Source organism: Colobus angolensis, unplaced genomic scaffold (genome assembly GCF_000951035.1).
Source record: "Colobus angolensis palliatus isolate OR3802 unplaced genomic scaffold, Cang.pa_1.0 Scaffold333, whole genome shotgun sequence".
Lineage (NCBI taxonomy): Eukaryota > Metazoa > Chordata > Mammalia > Primates > Cercopithecidae > Colobus > Colobus angolensis.
Window position 1 is genome coordinate 1,254,821 of NW_012116633.1, and position 4,892 is coordinate 1,259,712.

Below are 4,892 nucleotides of genomic sequence, written 5' to 3' on the forward strand. Positions count from 1 at the left end.
GCAGAGCATAAAACATTTATTCCCAAAAGCGATACTGAGAAGATATGAAAGCTATGGCATTGAAGAGTTAAACTTAAAAGACCTGAAAAGTGTGGGTTAGTGTAAGGGACAGAAGAAAAGTTATAATGGACTTAACCAATGTTAATCTTTCAATGTGATGAATGTGGCAGAGCCTTTAACTGGTGCTCAATTTTACTCAACATAGGAGAATTCGTACAGGAGAGAAACCATACAAATGTGAGGAATGTGGTGAAGCCTTTAACTGGTTCTCAAACCTTACTCAAAATAAGAGAATTTGTACCATAGAGAATCCCTACAAATGTGAACAATGTGGCAAAGGCTTTAACCAGAGCTCACACCTTATGGACATAAGAGAATTCATGCTGGAGAGCAACCTTACACATGTGAAAAATGTGCCAAAGACTTCAACCGGGGCTCACCTCTCACTGGACACAAGAGTGTTCATACTGGAAGGAAACCCTGCACATGTGAAGAATATTGCAAACCTTTCAACTGGTTCTCATACTTTTCTCAACATAAGAGAATTCATACTGGTGAGAAACTGTACAACTGGTGAGAAACTGCACAACCATGAAGAATGTGAAAAAGCTTTTGTGCATGGCTGAATCCTTACTAAAAATAAGAGAGTTCACACTGGAGAGACATGCTACAAATGTGAAGAATGTGGCAAAACCTTTAACCAGAGCTCACATCTTATTGAACACAAGAGAATTCACACTGGAGAGCAACCCTGCAAGTGTGAAAAATGTGGTAAAGCCTTTAACTGGTTCTCAAACCTTACTAAAGAGAATTCATACTGGAGAGAAACCCTAGAAATGTGAAGAATGTGGTAAGTCTTTGATCAGTGCTCAATCCTTACTGACTATAAGATAGAGAATCCCTACAATTGCAAGGAATGTAGCAAAGGTTTTAATTTGTGCTCATTTTACTATAAGTAAATTCATTCTGGAGAGAAACCCTAAACATGTGAAGATGTGGCAAAGTCCAGCCCTCAGGACTTATAATACATAAAACTATTTGTACTGGAAAAAATCACTACAAGTGTGGGGAATGTGGCCAGGCTTTTAACCAGTTCCAAACCTTTATTGTACATAAGGGAATTCATCCTGAACAAAAATTCTACGAATGTAAAAAAATGTAACAAAGCCTTTAACCAGCCCTCAAATCTTAATGAACCTAAGAGATTTTATTTTTAAAACCAATTCTTTTTAAAGATGGAATCTCACTTTTTTAGCCAGGCAGGAGTGTAGTGGCACTATCTCAGCTCACTGCAACCTCTGCCTTCCCAGTTCAATTGATTCTTCTGCCTCAGTCTCCTGAGTAGCTGGGATTACAGGTGTATGTCATCACACTGGCTGATTTTTGTATTTTTAGTAGAGATGGGGTTTGAACATGTTGGCCAGGCTGGTGTCGAACTCCTGACTTCAGGTGATCCACCTGCCTCAGCTTCCCAAAGCCTAAGAGAATTTGTATTAGACCTTACAAGGGATAAAAATGTGACAGAACCTTTAAGCACATCTCAGGCCTTAAATAATATCTAATCACTTTCTAGAGAGAAACCCTAAAACAGCAAAAAATGTGGTAAAGCTTTTAACTAGTCTAGAACCCTTGTTATACATAAGACAATTAATGTGAAGAGAAACCCTACAATAAGGAATATGACAATGTCTTTAAAAAGTCCTTAAACCTGAATAAATGTAAGATAATTGATATTAGAGAGAACCCCAGCAGAACCCCAGCAATTATAGAAGACACATGTGGCGAAGCCTTTAACTGGTTCTCCATCCTTATTAATTATTAGTTAAGCAATTTTATAATGGAGAGAAACTCCACATACATAAAAAATGTGATGGAGCATTTAACCACAACTCAATCTTTTCTAAGAAACAAACCATGCTGGTGAGAAACTCTAGAAATGTGCTAGATGTGGCAAGGCCTGGAAAGGCCATCTTTGAGACATGAGCTTGGCCTACGGAGGCCACTGAGAGGCAGGAGCTGGGTCTGCAGGTGGGAGAGACTGCCACGTGAGAGGCGGAGAAAGGGCCTCTACAGGCCGACAGGAGGCAGGAGCTGGCCCTGGAGGGGCCCACTTGAGGCAGGCAGGCAGGAACCTGGCCCCAGGAAGCTGCTGTGAGGTGAGAGCTGGGCCTGGAGAGGCCCCTGGGAGGCACGTGTGGGGCCCACAGAGTTGGGCCTGTAGGGGCTGCCGGGAAGCAGGCAGGCAGGCAGGAACATGGCCCCAGGAAACCACTGTGAGGTGAGAGCCAGGCCTGGAGAGGCCCTGGAAGGAAAGTGGGGGCCCACAGAGGCTGTTCTCCAGCCAGAGCTGTGTCTGTGCAGGCCACCAGGAGGCAGAAGGTGGGCCTACAGAGCTCTGGCTGGAGAAAGGTTTGGAGCTGGGTCTGCGCAGGTCACTGAGAGGCAGAAGGAGCAGGGCCTGTTGAAGCTGCCAGAAGGCAGGAGCTTCGGACAGGGGAGGCTGCAGCGAGGTGGAGGCCTGGGTGTGGGACAGTCCGCTGTGAGGCAGAGGCTGGACTTGTATACGGGCCTTTGGGAGGCAGTATGCTGAGCCCAGAGAGGCTGATTGGAGGTCATGTTCTGGGCCTGAAGAGGCCGCCAAAAATCAAAAGTGGAACCTGGGAAAGCCACCAAGAGGCACGAGCTGGGCTGAGCCTAAAGAGGCCATTGGGAGGCTGGAGGAGCTGGGCCTGGAGAGGCTGATGGGAGGAAGTTGTGTACCTGGAGAGGCTGCTGAGAGGCAAAAGCCAGGATGGGGGAGGCCAACTTGAGGATGACTTGGGCCTGTAGAGTCCACCGGGACCCAGGAGCTGGCCCCGGAGAGGCCGACTTGAGGGAAATTTGGGCCTGCAGAGGCCGCCAGGAGGAAGAGCCAGGCCCAGAGAGGCCGACTGGAGGAAGTTCAGGGTCTGGAGAGGATGCAAAGCAGCAAATGCTGGACCTGGAAATGCCGCCACTGAGGCATGAGCTTGGCCTACAGAGGCCACTGGGAGGCAGGAGCTGGGCCTTTAGAGGCCACCGAAAGGCAGAAGATGGCCCGAGGGGTCCATGGCAAGGCAAGATGCAGGCCCGGAGAGTGCCCAGTCCGAGGTACAGTCTGGGCCTAGAGAGGCAACCCACAGGCAGAGGCTAGGCCTGGAGAGCCACAAGTGCAATGAGCTGGGCCCCAATGGGCCAGCGTGAGGGAAGACATCAGCCCAGAGAGGCCAGAGTGAGGCAGGAGTTCACATCTCTGGGCAGGCCATGAGAGGCATGAGTTAGGCCGCAACAGGCCACGCTGTGGGAGGAGCTGGGCCTGTTGAGGCTGCTGGGACGCAGGCAGGCAGGAACCTGGCCTCAGGAAGCCACCGGGAGGTGAGAGCCAGGCTTGGATAGGACCCTGGGAGGCCAGCGCGGGGCCCGCAGAGGCTGTTCTCCAGCCGGAGCTGGGTCTGTGCACACCACTGGGAAGCAGGTGGGCCTACAAAGGCTTTCTCAGCTCTGGCTGAGAAAGGTTTGGGCCTACAAAGGCTGGCGGGAACTGGGCAGGAGCTGAGCCCACAGAGGTTGTTTGTGGCAAGGCAGGAGTCGGGCCTGTCAATGCAGCCAGGAGGAAGGGGAAGGGCTGGGCCTGGAGAGGCCGCCACAAGAGAGGCCAACAATGGGCCTCTACAGGCCTGGAGAGGCCACAAAAAGGGGACAAACTGGGCCCAGAAAGGCCATTGTGAGGGGTGAGCTGGGCCTGATGAGGCCATCGGGAGGCAGGAGGGGGCCCTATTGAAGCCACCGGAAGGCAGGAGCTTCGGACTGGGGAGGCCGCAGTGAGGCTGCGGCCTAGGTGTGGGAGAGTGCACTGTGAGGCAGAAGCTAAACCTGTACACGGGCCTTCAGGAGGCAGGAGGCTGAACTCGGAGAGGCCGACAGGAGGTCAAGTTCGGGGCCTGAAGAGGCCACCAAGAGTCAAAAGTGGGGCCTGGGAAGGCCGCCAAGAGGCATGAACTGGGCTGGGCACAAAGAGGCCATTGGGAGGCAGAAGGAGCTAGGCCTGGAGTGGCTGACGGGAGGAAGTTGTGCACCTGGAGAGGCCACCAAGAGCAAGAGCTGGGCCGGGGGAGGCTGACTTGAGTATGACTTGGGCCCACAGAGGCCACCAGGAGGAAGAGCCAGGCCTGGAGAGGCCTACTGGAGGTCAGGTTCTGGGCCTGAAGAGGCCGCCAAAAGCAAAAGCGGGGCCTCGGAAGGGCACCGTCAAGGCATGAGCTTGGCCTACAGTGGCCACTGGGAGGCAGGAGCTGGGCCTGCAGAGCCCACCGAAGGGCAGGAGGTTGGCCCGAGGGGGCCACGGCGAGGCAAGAGGTGGGCCCAGAGAGGGCCCACTGCGAGGTAGAGGCTGGGACTGGAGAGCCCCCCCACATGCAGGGGTTGGGCCTGGAGAGGCCATGAGAGGCATGAGCTGGGTCCCAGTGGGCTGGCGTGAGGGAGGACCTCGAACCAGTGGCCAGGGTGAGGCAGGAGCTCCCACCTCTGGGTGGGCTGTGAGAGGCATGAGCTGGGCTGAAACAGGCCATGGTGCAGGAGGAGCTGGGCCTGTTGAGCAGCATGAGCTGGGCCTGGAAAGGCCATTTTGAGGAGTGAGCTTGGCCTGAAGAGGCATCGGGATATTATTCATCCATAGAAGGAATGATACATTGATATTTCACACATTATGACATAAGGAAGTTTGAAAACGTGCTAAGAGGGAAAAAAACCTCAAAAGATCATACATTGTACAAGTCTGTTTGTCTGGGTTAGGCAAATCTATACTGACAAAAAATGAATCAATGGTTGCCTAAGCCTGGGGGCCAAGGCAGGTGTGGGGAGTAGAACGTAGTGGC

The 4,892-nt window shown here is 52.2% G+C and overlaps 3 pseudogenes; 1 reads left to right on the forward strand and 2 right to left on the reverse strand.

The window, feature by feature from the left end:
• Positions 1-203: 203 nt before the first annotated feature.
• Positions 204-1,162, forward strand: LOC105518965 (annotated as a pseudogene).
• A 905-nt stretch (positions 1,163-2,067) lies between these two features.
• Positions 2,068-3,741, reverse strand: LOC105518966 (annotated as a pseudogene).
• A 543-nt stretch (positions 3,742-4,284) lies between these two features.
• Positions 4,285-4,619, reverse strand: LOC105518967 (annotated as a pseudogene).
• Between the last annotated feature and the right edge of the window lie 273 nt (positions 4,620-4,892).